We start from the raw sequence: 13,749 nt of genomic DNA, 5'->3' as shown, positions 1-13,749 counted from the left end.
GCTTTTGCTCTTCGCTCCACCTAAAGAATGTACGTGGTGACCTCAGGTATCAGCATTCCACTGTGGGCATCAGCTGGTGAACTTTGAATTTTACATGTCTCTAATTTGCATTTTGTCCCCCAGTGTTGACACACAGATGCCAACTTAGTATGGATGGGTGGGGTCGTGGGCTCTCTCAGACCTCAGGGACAGGTAGGGCCCCATGGGTAGAGAGCACCATGGGATTTGAGTCCAGAGACTAACTTGTCCCGCCTGTAGACAAACACTCCGCTGATTGTTGCCTGGCTTGGAGCGTTCTGGACAGGGCCTCATGTCCCATCCACACACAGAGCAAACTCAATCCCAAGCTCCAGTGTGTCAGCAGCTCTGCTGACCATGCAGTGGCAGGGCTCCTCTGGGAACTGCGCTGCGCAGGTGTGCTGCTGGGCCGCTGCATTGGCATCAGGACCCCAGACGCCAGTTTTGATTGTTCCTAGAGTCAAGAAAGTGAGCTATGCTGAGTCCTCTTGAGTGGCAGGGTGGCCCTGTTAGAGCAGTTAGCACCAAATAGAAGGCAGCTCTGAAGAGCCCAGCTGTGGGGTTCTGGCGTGTTCCCTCCTGGCACCAGCAGCCGGTTGGCTGTTGCTGCTGGCCTAGTTGGAGACCTTTTGTGATAGATTGGTTAGAGCCACCACCTTTAACTTGGTGGAGGAGGTAGAAGGAAGAAAGTAAAAAGAAAACAAAACTATCCCGAATCCAGCCTCTTTGATCGACACCGCTGATTTTCCCATGCATGCTTCTTCCAGGCTTTATGGGAGCAGGTTCCTGTGCTCAGTCTCTGACTCAGAATAAATTTGCATATCTCAGATTGTGTTGCTACTTAGATTAGAGTCCACCATACTCAGGGTAGAAAAAGATAGCATTAAGTGTTTTTAAATTCAAAACAAAACAAAACAGAAAAGCTGCTTTGTGGTTTCAGACGTTGGGGAAAACACCAGTGAGGTCATGATCTTTGTGAGCCAGGAATTAACTGCATGTGTGATACATCTGCGAACAAGCAAGAAGCCAGCAGAGTTTAACCCCAGAGTCTCAGCGTTTGGGAGGCTAGGACAGGAGGATGGTTGCCAGTTAAGACTTGCTTGGGCCTCAAAGTCTCTTTCTGAGGAGTGCAGAGAGAATATGACTCAACCATGTTAAATTTTCTAGAGTGTCTGTCCCAGAAACTGCAGCCACTCAGACAGGAGCCCTGCAGCGGACTGCCCAACAGCTTCGTTTCCACTGTGTGCTCCTGCCCTAGCAGTGCTGCCTGGAGAAAGCTCCTCAGTTCCTGCCGAGCCCTGGGCTGGGTGAGAACTGGGAACGTCACCATTAGGAAGCTGCTGAGGCCTAGAACTGGGCACAGAGGACTGTGCTGCTCAGTCCCTAGAACAGGGAGACCCACTAGGGGCCTTGTTTCCTGCAGCCCCAGGGAGCACGATGGGTCACTGCGACAGGAGTGGGTCAGAGTGGTTTTGTAAAAGTTGCTGCCTAGCCAGGTCTCCTAATGGCAAAGGTACTGTGTGTGGATTAGGAGTTGGCCTACAGGCCTCTGGGCCAGCCCTCAGGAAGAGCTGGACGCTGCCCAGACCCCATCTGTCCTTTTCTCTCTGGTGCCTACTCACTAGAGGCTGGTTCTGCAGCACACATGGGGGGCTGTGCCCTGGTTCCCCTGCTGTGTGTTTGGCATGCTGTCCTTCATTCAGTTCTCATTTCTGTTCCAAGCTGGCACATGCTTAGAGACCCATCTTCATTTTAAAAAGCTCAGCCTGAGCCACATGCTCCCCTGGGTCACAGAAAGGCCTGAAGAAGCACTGTGATTCCCACCCCCCACCCAACTGGGTTTCTCTATGTAGCCCTGGCTGTCCTGGAACTCACTTTGTGAACCAGGCTAGCCTTGAACTCAGATCAGAGATCCATCCGCCTGCCTTGGCCTCCCAAATTCTGGGGTTAAAGGATTGCCCCACCACTCCCGACTAAGCGGTGTGGTTTGTGTTGCAGTGGGCTGATTTTGCTTTTTATTATTAATATTATTATTTGTTATATAGACAGTGTTCCTCTTGCATGTATGCTTGCAGGCCAGAAGAGGGCACCAGATCTCATTACGGAGGGCTGTGAGCTGGGAATTGAACTCAGACCTCTGGAAGAACACCAGTGCTCCTAACCACTGAGTCAGCTCTCCAGACCCGTTTCTGCTATTTTTGAAGGGTACTGCGGTGTGTCCTAGTTGAGATAAGATTTATTTTTTATTATTTATTTATTTATTGTGTATACAATATTCTGTCTGTGTGTATGCCTGCAGGCCAGAAGAGGGCACCAGACCCCATTACAGATGGTTGTGAGCCACCATGTGGTTGCTGGGAATTGAACTCTGGACCTTTGGAAGAGCAGGCAATGCTCTTAACCTCTGAGCCATTTCTCCAGCCCCTTGAGATAAGATTTATAATTAAAGGGGACATACCCGAAGAAAAAATAGTTTCAAGAAAAAGAAGAAATGATTATAATTGACAATACCTATGTCTGTGTTTCAGAAAACAATCCTCTTGACCAAGGTGGGTGGGGGCAGGCCAGGGCAGCTAAACAGCATAGAGGGGCAGAGAAGCCATTTGACTCTTTCCAAAGGTATTTCTGCCTGCTGCCCAGGGCGGGTGGGGTCTGCTCCCTTCTGCACCCCATGTGGAGCCTGTTTCCACTGTCCACAGTGATGGCCCAGTAGTAACCTCCCTGTCATGCGGTGTGTACAAGAGCAGACGCCAGTGTCCAGGAAGCTCTGTTTTCCATGTCACGTCATCCCACTGAGTCCGATTGGCTGCCATCTGAGGATGCTCCTGAACTCTGGGCCCCCAAGTCCCCTTCCCCACTCTGCAGCCATGTGTAGTGACCATGGTCTTGAGCTAGCCCAGAAACTTCTTAGCCGCGTGCTGGAAGGATGTGAGAATCTTGATGAAGGGCCAGACAGAGTGGTTGCCTCTCACCTTCCCAGACTGGCTTGTCCTGGCCAGAGTCCTGTCCCTGAAGCTCCTAGTACAAGGATGATTCAGGGAGCGTTAGCTTGTCTGAGGTGTTGGCCATGCCCTAGGAAGGAGAGCCCTGTAGGAAGACTGGCCTGTCAGGCCAGAGGGCCTCTTCTGGGAATGAGGAAGTCTTGGTGAGGGGCCCTCTACAAGGCAGAGTCATTGTTCCCTTCCCTGGTGGCCAGTTGTCAGCCCTGGCTTTTTCCATCACTTACAGAGGACCAGTTTTGAGCCCTAACACTGACCTGACTTATTAGACAACACTGGAGAAAGACCCATATTTTATTTACTTTGATTTTTCCAGACAGGGCTTCTCTGTGTAGACCAGGCTGGTCTTGAGCTCTGGCCTGCCTCTGCCTCCCCAGTGCTGGGATTAAGGGCGAGCGCTGCCATGCCTAGCTTTTGAGCAGTCTTTCTAATCGAGTGGGGGAAAGGATGGGGGGCCTCAGCCTGGTTATTGGGCCTTTGGGCTTCCATGAAGTGGTTCCTCATGGGACCTGCAAACTCCTGCTGGCCAGTTCTTGATCTGAGCTTTGTTCCTGGCTCCCTGGCCCTGAGTTAAGCCAGTGATGGGTCAGTAGCCTCTCCCCTCGGTACGATGAGAAGCTGTCCAGGACTGAGCCAAGTGGTTATCAGTCCCTCTGGGACGGAGAGATTTGTCAGACACGAGAAGACTGATGTTGATTATTCTTTGCTACAATTTAAGAGACTCGACTTTCCCAAGGGAAGGTCAGGGCTGTTGCAGAGAGCCACAGACAGGACAGAAGCACCCAGGATCAGGTCTGGGTGAGGCTTGAGAGAACACTGATGGGCAGGCGGGGTGAGAAGGCCTTTCTCAGAGAGTAGAGGCCATGTCCTTCCGAGAGACGCAGGCTAGATTTCCAGACTGCAGCCCACAGACGGTCTGCACCCATGGCTGTGAGCCTTGTTCTCAAGGGAACTTCTGGGAGCTGTAACAGTGAGCTGAGGAGGTAGAAGACTTGCCCAGCATGCACAAGGCCCTGGGTTCTGTCCCCAGCGTTGAAAAGCAAAAGCCTGTGTGGTTTAGGCTTTTCAGCCTCAGGAAGCAGACGCGGTGTGCTGGGCAGAGCAGGATGTGGTGCTGTCAGTGATTGGGCCCGTCTGCCGTAAGAGAAGCAGCCTGTGGAATGGTTCTGTGTGTATTGGCTGTGTTCTGTTTTTCTGTCGGAACACTTACAGCTGGTAATAATCAAAGAAAAGGTTGGTGGTTAAAAGTACAGTTCTAGTTAGCACAGATGGCCCCCAGTCGGGTGACTGCCTAAATGAAGCCGGGAACACTTGAAGGCGGCAGAAGCCAAGTGCTGCCCTGCCGGCCTCAGGAAAAGCATCTGTGTCTGGCTTGCTGGCTCTGCCTGGCTCCAAGGGCAGCCAGCTCCTCGTTCTGTGTGGTGGCTGCTGCGGCGTGTGCCTCCGCCACCATTACAGTCCTGTTCCACTCCGGGCAGAAGAGGATGGTGGCCAGGACCATTCCATATAAAAGATGACCTGACATGCTTCTCTGTCATGTGTGTGCTGTCTGCACATGTTCTCCTTGTCCCAGGAGCCCACCAGATACGCCGAGGTTGACTTTTTTGTCCTGTTAGACGTTGTAGCTAAGTCTGAATGGTGAAGTTTAGTGCCGTCTCCAGAGCTGATTCAGAGACTGAGGCCAGGTACCCAGGGCCTCCTAGGGTGCCCAGAGAGATGACTGACATGCCCGAGTCTCTGAAGAATGCACACAGGTGATGCCAAGGGAGCTGGGTAGAACATTCTAAGAAGTGGCCCCTGTAGAGAAGCAAGGGTTGGTTTGGACCTTAAAGCTCTTAGATTGTGGCACAAGAGGAGTGTGGGATGGTAGTGGCCTTCCCCTAGCTAAATGGATTCTGGTGCCTGAAGCCTGGGCGGTGCTCTCGGGAGGAATGGAGCCCTGTCCTGAAAAAGCAGAAGGACGCTGGGTTTTCTCAATACCGTGTTCTCAGACTCCCCTGCACATCTCCTTTGGGCTGTGGAGAGCAGAGGAGAAAAGCCGGCTCTAGGCAGAGCCACTGCGGGTGTCATCCTGCCCTCTGACGAGAAGGAGCGAGCCCTGCCGAGGGTCATGCTGGACCTGTGCTGACCAGCTGGAAGTGAAAGACCAGCATGACTCTGCAGGACGGACTCTGGGGCTGTAGACTCTATGCTGGTATCAACCAGAAAAAACTAGCACTTCTCTCCAGTGGCTTCCTGGAGTCCTTCTTGCGGTCTTTAAAACTTTTGTTATTATGGTGGGAGGGGACACGCCTGCAGGCGTATCATGTGGTCAGAAAAAGAGAGATATACAGTAAAGAGAGATTCAAAGACAGAGAAAATTTCTGAATGGTTTAAAGTGTGTTAAAAATATATGCAGACTAAAAGTTGAAGTTCTTAAAGTAAAAAACAAAAAAAGGAAGAGAGTTGTTGTGTGTGGTAGTACACACCTTTAATCCCAACACTTGGGAGGCAGAGGGAGATAGACCTCTGTGACTTAAAGGTGTGGTAGCACACGCCTTTAATCCCAGTGCCTAAAAGGCAGAGACAAACAGATCTCTGTGAGTTCAAGGTGGAGTAGCAAACACCTCTAATCCCAATGCCTTGTGCGTGTAGATGTCAGGGGACACACCCCAACACCCACCTTTCCATTTGCTCCTCTGTGATCAAATGCCCTTTGTTGAGGCTTGAACGGCTTTATCCACTGAGTCATCTTACCAGTCCCATAGCAACGCTTTGATCTCACAGTGCTCGCCGTGGGCTCTCGAAAACAGTTCTAGAGGTCAAAGGTGGCCCTGAAATGACTTTCCCGTGTAGAGAATTGGAGAAGGTAGCACGAGGGGCGAAGGCAGCTAGGGTCTATTGTGTTTTTTTCCTGTCTGCAGCGTGGAAGGCAGTGAGAGCGGGGGAGGGGGGACGACACACAACTGCCAGTGCCCTGCGCTGAGATGAGGGCCAGACCCACCCAGCCAGCCAGGACTAGAATACAGCAGAAGTGGCTGTTCTTTGGGCGGGGTGGAGTTAAGAGGAAGGATGGGACCTAAAGACAGAAGGCAACAAAACCGGCTGGCAGTGTCAGGGGTGAAGTGACATTCACAAGCTATGTCCTCCTGGCTCCGGCATGGAGAAGGGACCTTCACTGTTTTCCTTCTGAGATGACCTCAAACCCAGCCTTCCAAATTCCACCATACTAATCTTGAAGAATATTTTTTATGGGGGGGTGGGGTTCGAGACCGGGTTTTTCTGTGGCTTTGGTGCCTGTCCTGGAACTCTCTCTGTAGATCAGGCCTGCCTCTGCCTCCTGAGTGCTGGGATTAAAGCAGTGTGCTACCACTGCCCGGCAAGCATTTTTATTTTAATGAGACATAGTATAATGTGGTCAATTTGTAAAGAACCACACACACACACCCGGGTCTCACGGTGCATTCCTGAACCAGCGGGGATGGTGCGGCAGTTGTACCTGAAGTCTCTCCTGAGCCCAGAGAGGAGGCCTGGAAGCCACTCTGTACTGCGTGAGACCCTGTGGATGAAACAGAGGGCCTGCAAATGGTGGGACCACATGCCATGGTCAGATAAACATGCCCACCCCCGACACACACTGGTCAGTGGAAGTACGGCTTCCAGGACTGAGTCGGGAGAGCCTGGCACAGAGGCTGATGTGAGTGCCCGGCGGTGCCATGATCAGCTGGTTATCATCCCTGCTGTCTGTGGTAGCAGGGTAGTCTCTGACGCTGAACCTCACCGTGGGACAGTTGCCTGCCGTGTCCTCAGACACCCGCTCCTGACGTCAGAGTCTGCGTGCTCCTGCCGTGTCCTCAGACACCCGCTCCTGACGTCAGAGTCTGCGTGCTCCTGCCGTGTCCTCAGACACCCGCTCCTGACGTCAGAGTCTGCGTGCTCCTGCCGTGTCCTCAGACACCCGCTCCTGACGTCAGAGTCTGCGTGCTCCTGCCGTGTCCTCAGACACCCGCTCCTGACGTCAGAGTCTGCGTGCTCCTGCCGTGTCCTCAGACACCCGCTCCTGACGTCAGAGTCTGCGTGCTCCTGCCGTGTCCTCAGACACCCGCTCCTGACGTCAGAGTCTGCGTGCTCCTGCCGTGTCCTCAGACACCCGCTCCTGACGTCAGAGTCCGCGTGCTCCTGTTGCCCCTCCTCCATTTGCATGTGTAGCGAGGCGGACGTCAGCACTGGGCCTACCTCCACTGCTCTCCATCTTGTTTTTCATTTCATTTTTTTTTAATTTTATTTTTTATTTCAGGTGCATTGGTATTTTGTCTGAGTGTGTTGGGTCCTCAGCTGTGAGCTGCCCTGTGGGTGCTGGGAATTGAACCTGGGTCTTCTGGAAGAGCAGCCAGTGCTCTTAAATGCTAAGCCATCTCTCCAGCCCGCTTTTTATTTATTCATTTATTTATTTAGAGATTATAGTTGCATCATTTCTCCCTTTCCTCTCTACCCTCCAGATCCTTCCATATGCCCTTCTGCGCTCTCTTTCAAACTCATGGCTGCTTTTTATTATAGCACCTTACTGAGAGAGTCTCCTCTATCCCTGGAGCTCACTGATCCCAACCGGACTGGGTGGCCAGCAAGCCCTAGAGGCCCTCCTGTTACCACCTCCGCAGTGCCGAGATGACAGGCGTGTGCCGCTGTGCCCAGCTTGTGGGTACCAGGGATCAAACTTAGCATGATTGTGCTGTGGAGCACTTCGCAGACAGCCATCTCCCAGGGCCTGTTTTTCTTTGTTTTTGAGACAGTAGCTTGTGTAACAGGCCAGCCTTACTCATGATCCTCTTGCCTCGACTTCCTTAGCTGCCCTTACAGGTGTGCTTCCCTGGCCCAGTTCCTCTCCCCCTATTACAAGGATGAGCCAATTGTCCTGTAGGTGTAATTGGCTTTTTTTTTTTAAATTCCTGTTACATTACGCTGATCACCAGGGGTTACTACTGAGGTCATTCTCAGTAAAAGCAGAGTGTTGAGCTCTCTTCCTGCAGACTGATCTAGCAGCCTCCAGGATTTGTATCTAGAAAAGAGAAACATTAAAAGGCCCACAGAAGTTTCGCCCTGGGTTATGGGAGGGAAGTCACCCCTAAGAAAAGCAGCATTGCTCCTGACACTGGGGACAGGCGCTGTGACCCTGCCACCCTTTGTTGACACCCCTGTCCAGGTTTGGCTCCCATCCCTGAAGATCGTTGTGCCTGAGAAAGCCTGTTGCTACAGGCTGTGGCCTTTCTGGTTTCAGGCCAGTCTGGGGTATGGAGGATTTGCTTTGTGGTCTTATGACTCCCAGTGAATATACCTAAGCCTCTGAGGCTCCAGCCCCAGCCCCATGTGTGAATACCAGCAGTGTGCTGAACATGGGACACAGTCCTGGTGCAGGCACCTGTACAGGTGACAGATGGCAGTCTGGAGAGAATAAGCCCTGGGAATCAGAGAAGGGGGGGGGAGTGTCTGGAAGGGCCATAGCAGCGGGTGTGGGTAAGGAGGTTGCTGGCGCCGGCGTGATGGGATTCGTGCGCTCAGGAGTCAGAACAGGGGCAGCTGGGATGTTGATAGCCTCTGGGATTTTGGACTATTTACCAACCCCAGTTACTGTGTTCATAAGCAAAATGTGTTTGGCACCAGAGTAGGGGGGCTACTGTGCTGTGATTATGAAATCCCCCCACAGACTCCGGATAAAAGCCCAGGTCCCAAGCTGCTGGCAGTGTTTAGGGAGGAGCTGGAGGACATGGGTCCTTAGGGGTGGTACCTGGGGCTCTCGTGTCCCTGGCACTTTGCTGACTCGCAGTGTTTTTGTCCACCGTGGCCTGAACAGTGATGCACATGCACACACCTCTGAAGCTGAGGGAAAGCAGCCATGCTCGTCTCTGAGTTGTTCCTGTGGGTGCTTCGTCCCAGCTGCACAGGACTGTATTCAGTTCAGTAACAATACAGCAGACAGAGCAGTGACCAGACAAGTCCCAGGAGGCCAAAGCAGAATGATTGAAGGGTTAAGGGTGGCCCAGGCTGCAGAGTGACTTCAAGACCTGTCCAGGCAACTTAGTGAAATCTTGTCTTAAAAATAAAAAGCAACTGGGCATGGCAGTGCAGTCCTTCAATCCCAACACTGGGTCCCTGCCAGTTTGATGCCAGCCTGGTCTATATGGGTTCCATGAATGTAGACAGGAATACATAGACGGTCTCAACACATACATGCATACACACATATATACACATACACACACACATACATACATACATACATATATACATAGCAAAGAGCTGGCAAGATGGTTTGGCCATTAAAAGCACCTGCCACCAAGCCTGATGACCCAAGTCTGATCCCCAGGACCCACATGATAGAAGGAGAGAGTCCATTGCTACAAGATGTCCTCTATCCTCTACACATACACTGCACACACACACTGCACACACACATACACTGCACACATACACTGCACACACACATACACTGCACACATACACACTGCACACATACACACCGCACACACACGCACTGCACACACACACTGTACACACACAGAAGCATGAAAATTTTTTTTAAAAATTAAGCCAGGTATAGTGACACCTATGGCTATAATCCCAGCACTCAGAAGGCAGGGGCAGGCGGATCTCTAAGTGGCCTACATAGTTTCAGGCCAGAAAGGGCTACATGGTGAGACCCTGTTTTGGTTTTTTTTTTTAATTTTCTATGGTTTATTTAACTTTATTTTATGTGCATTGGTGTAAGGGTGTCAGATCGCTGGAACTGGATTTTCAGACAGTTGTGGACTGCCATGTGGGTGCTGGGAATTGAACCCGGGTCCTCGGGAAGAGCAGTCAGTGCTCTTAACCGCTGAGCCATCTCTCCAACTCCCGTTTTTTTTTTTTTTTAAAGAAAAAAAGTAGCCGGGCGATGGTGGCGCACACCTTTAATCCCAGCACTTGGGAGGCAGAGGCAGGCGGATCTCTGTGAGTTCGAGACCAGCCTGGTCTACAGAGCTAGTTCCAGGACAGGCTCCAAAGCTACAGAGAAACCCTGTCTCGAAAAACCAAAAAAAAATTAAAAAATTAAAAAAGCCGGGCGGTGGTGGCGCACGCCTTTAATCCCAGCACGCGGGAGGCAGAGGCAGGCGGATCTCTGTGAGTTCGAGACTAGCCTGGTCTACAAGACCTAGTTCCAGGACAGGCTCCAAAACCACAGAGAAACCCTGTCTCGAAAAACCAAAAAAAAAAAAAAAGAAAAGAAAAAAAAGAAAAAAAAATTAAAAAAAGAAAAAAGTTAAAAAGCAGGTGGGCATGTAGCTTGATGGCAGAAACCTTGCCTAGGATGTGCAAGGACCTGGGTTTAATTCCCAATGCTGGCCAAAAAAAAGCTCAGGGATGAAGTGGATCCTTCCCACAGGAGAGACATCACCTGAGGGTTTATGATGATGCGCTAGCCCAGGCTGAAGGAACACCTCTGCCTGGGCTGTGCTTGCTGCCGGTGAGTTGCTCATTCTGGAGCAGGGTGCCAGTGGTAGGCAATGCTGTGGGAAAGGTAAGCTGGCATCAGTGGCCTGGCAGTGGGGGGGGCAGCTAGGACTGCTGTGGGTACTGCACCACTGCTCCTCCGCAGCAGAGCCCTCAGGGCTCTAGACCCTGCTCACGCTCAGTTCATGCAGCCCTGTGATGCACAAGGCACAGCACGGTGTGGGATGGAGCCCAGGGAAGCCGGCAGCCAGAAAGGAACTGGGATACTGTAGTGCTCCAAGAACAGCTAAGACATTTCAAAGTGCTCAGGGAAAGGAGTGCAGGGGAGCTCTGGCCTCTCACCAACACTTACCATAGGGCTGGGCATGGTGGCGGGCATCTTTAATGCCAGCACACAGGAGGCTAAGGCAGATGGATCTCTGTAAATCTGGAGTCAGTCTGGTCTACATGGGTGGCTCCAGGTCAGCCAGGGCTACATAGTGAGACCGTATCTAGTAAATACGCAATAGAGAAATATCCCAGGTAGCAATGCTTCACTTGAGCCTGGGGAGTCTGACACCTGAGCCTGCTGCCTGCTCGTCACCCCTGGGCAATACTCCTGGCTCTAAGATGCCCAGACAAACAAAGACTGCTGTCAGAAGGTGGTGAGCAAGGACTGGGACTCGGTCTCATTGTCATGCACCCCCTGGGATCTCCGTCGACAGGTGGGGCAGTTGGCTATCCGTCCACTGCTGTAACAAACCTCTGACAACGTCAAATGAGAAAGTTTATTTCAGTCATCCTTTCAGAAGCTTTAGTTTGCAGACAGGGTCTCACTTTGGAGTCCACACTAGCCTCCGGCTGGCTATGAAGCCATGACAATCCTCCACCATCTAGCGGTGCGGAGCCCCTGCTCAAGCCTTTAGCACCTAGGCCCTGGAGGACAGTCCAGATCCACCTGAGCAGGCACCAGTCACACCCCGGCCTTGACAAGTGTCTGCAGAGACACCAGCATTCAGCAGCCACCGAGGTGGCTGTCACATGTCACCTTCTCAGATGTGACAAGGTTAGGGGCAAGGCATAAGTATCCAGGTGTAGTACTTAGGGCTGTAACCCTAGCACTCAGGGGGCAGAGCCAGAAGGGTCTCAAGTTTGAGGCCAGCCTGATCGACAGAGAATTGCAGGTTAGTATGGGCTATGAAACAAGATCCCATCTCACACGTACGTACATGCGCACCCTAAAAAGAAAAGCAGCTAAGAACGAATGTTAGGTGACAACACCTATCATTATTTTCCATGGGCCAAGCAGGGCTGAGCCAGCCTGTCACTCATGTGCCATGGATGTGTCGCTCATCCTCATCCTCCTCGTCAAGTCAGCAACTGTAGACCACAGTCCTGTCCAGCAACCCCTGTCTGGCCTCTGACCTCACTGCTCCTTACCCCACCCCCCTGGTGGCCAGGGTAACACTTCTGCCTCTTTTCCCGGTGGATCTTTCAGGGTGACATTCCCCTCAGTACCTTTTAATGGGTTGGCCTGCCTGCTATTGTCGTTGCTGTGCCCTGGAACTTTCTCCAAGCGCATTAGGCCGCACCACAGTGCTCCCTGTTCACATGTCCTGTGCCCCACTTTGGGAATGATCTCAGAGCTTTGCCTTTAAACTGGACTGTGTCCCCTTGGACGTTACCCTGTTCTGTAGGTGCTTTCAGAGAATAGAGTCTCTCCCCGTAGCTGAACGGCTCAAAGTGGCCTCCTGGGAAATGTGGGCTAGAGAAAACAAAGGAAATGGCGTTGGTTTTCTGTTTTCTTTTTCTTTTATTTCCCTGAGACAGGGTTTCTCTGTGTAACAGTCCTGGCTGTCCTGAAACTCATTCTATATACCAGGCTGGCCTCAAACTCAGAAATCCACCTGCCTCTGCCTCCCAGAGTCCTGGGATTAAAGGCGCGCGCCACCACCAGCAAGCGGGCACCAAAAGATATCCTGAAGACACAGTAGATGGAATGTGTATCTGGCAACTGGCGCATGCGCGCGCGCGTGCGCGCGCGCGCACACACACACACACACACACACACACACACACACGGCTCTTCCAGCACCTTGGTGCGAGACAAGCTGCCTTGGCGGCTCTGGGAGAAGGGAGGAGACCTATGGAATAAGAGGCTGGCAGGGTGGAGCAGGGTTGGGGGTGAGGACACTACATAGACATTCAGCCTCCTTATCTGGAGGAACCAGGGCAACGTGGCTACAAGCCCAGGGGTAGGTAGATGACCCGATGACCAAAAACAGAGGTCTGAAACAGAGGCCAAGCCATGGCCCATCTGCCTTAGCCCACCAACCCTCTACCCAAAGGGGTAAAGACCTGAGCCAACCCTTGTGTCTAGACCATGCTCTTCCCCAGCAGGGCCACAGTGTGCTCGGTGTTTTGTCATCTTAGCTCTAAACTCTACAACAACCAACGACAGAATGAAGGGGCAGCCAGCCAGACACGGATGCAGCACTGGGAACTCATTCAGGAGGATCAGGTGTTCAAGGCCATCTTTGTCTACACACTGAGTTTGAGGCTAGCCTGGGCTACGTGCGATCCTAGTCTCAAACAGAAAAAAACCAATAACAACAAAGAAACCTAGCGAGTCATGGTGTGGCAGGCCTGTAATACCAGTGCTTGAGAAGCTGAGACAGGATGGTATCAATTCACAGATGGCCTGGGCTACACAGGAAGACCCAGTTATAAATAACAATAATAATTTTAAAACAAAAATAGGGACGGGGAGATGGCTCAGTCAGTACTCTGCACAGGCATGGAGACCTGAGTCCCATCTCTAGCCTCTGTGTAAACATCCGTCTGAGGTCCATCCTTCAGTCTGAGCAGAGGAAAATGGGTCACTGGTGCTCACTGTCAACCAGTCCAATCTGCTTGGTGAGCTCCAGGCCAGCAAGAGAGCCTGTTTAATAGAGCAGGGCTCTGCCAGGAGTGGAGTGCACACCTTTAATCCCAGCACTCTGGAGACCAGCCTGGTCTACAGAGTGAGTTCCAGGACAGCCAAAGCTACACAGAGAAACCCTGTTTCAAAAAACCAAAAACAACAACAAAAACAAGACTCCTAAAGACCTTCATCAGAGGTCCTCTGGCCTACACACACACTCAAAAGAATAGTGGGTATCAGGCTGCCTGTGGAGCTGAGTGACAGGTGACATGAGCCACACGCAGATCCTGGGTCCTCTGCAGGAGCTGTGTATGCCCTTTAGCAGCTGAACCATCTCTCTAGCCCATTTTTTTTCTTTTTATTCTT

This window comes from Microtus pennsylvanicus, chromosome 7 (genome assembly GCF_037038515.1).
Source record: "Microtus pennsylvanicus isolate mMicPen1 chromosome 7, mMicPen1.hap1, whole genome shotgun sequence".
Lineage (NCBI taxonomy): Eukaryota > Metazoa > Chordata > Mammalia > Rodentia > Cricetidae > Microtus > Microtus pennsylvanicus.
Note: the sequence above shows the minus strand (reverse complement) of the source record.